Source organism: Gekko japonicus, unplaced genomic scaffold, assembly GCF_001447785.1.
Source record: "Gekko japonicus isolate JY-2015 unplaced genomic scaffold, Gekko_japonicus_V1.1 scaffold3839, whole genome shotgun sequence".
NCBI classification, from domain to species: Eukaryota; Metazoa; Chordata; class Lepidosauria; order Squamata; family Gekkonidae; genus Gekko; species Gekko japonicus.
Genome location: NW_015162075.1, coordinates 118,419 through 118,889, shown reverse-complemented (window position 1 = coordinate 118,889; position 471 = coordinate 118,419).

Here is a 471-nt window from a genome sequence, read left to right as displayed (position 1 = left end):
GATGCATGAACACGGAACGGAGCTGAATGTGCCGTTTATCTGGGTACCAGTACCGGGTTTCATATGTAACGTGAGTGAGGGTGCACTCTTTCTGACAAACAGATGCATGTACTCCACGTGTTCGCTGTAACATGTGAATAGCATGGAGATTTTTTAAAAAAATGTGCATTTTATAATGGAGAACAGATCACGTTTCATTGCCAGAGGCAACTCACTGTAACTCCAAATTTGTGGAAAGACAGGTTGCTTACCTGTAACTGGTGATCTTCGAGTGGTCATCTGTGCATTCACACCCTTGGGAATACTGCGCCTGCGCTGAACCTTCTCGGTACCGGTAGCTAGCAAAAGGGATTTTCGCGCCTCTCCCAGGTCACGCGCCGGCTCCACTGCGCATGACCAAGGAGGGGCACGCAGATCCCGCCAGTTCCTTCTGACCGCCGCCCAACAGCCTTCAAAGAAACAAGATGAAGG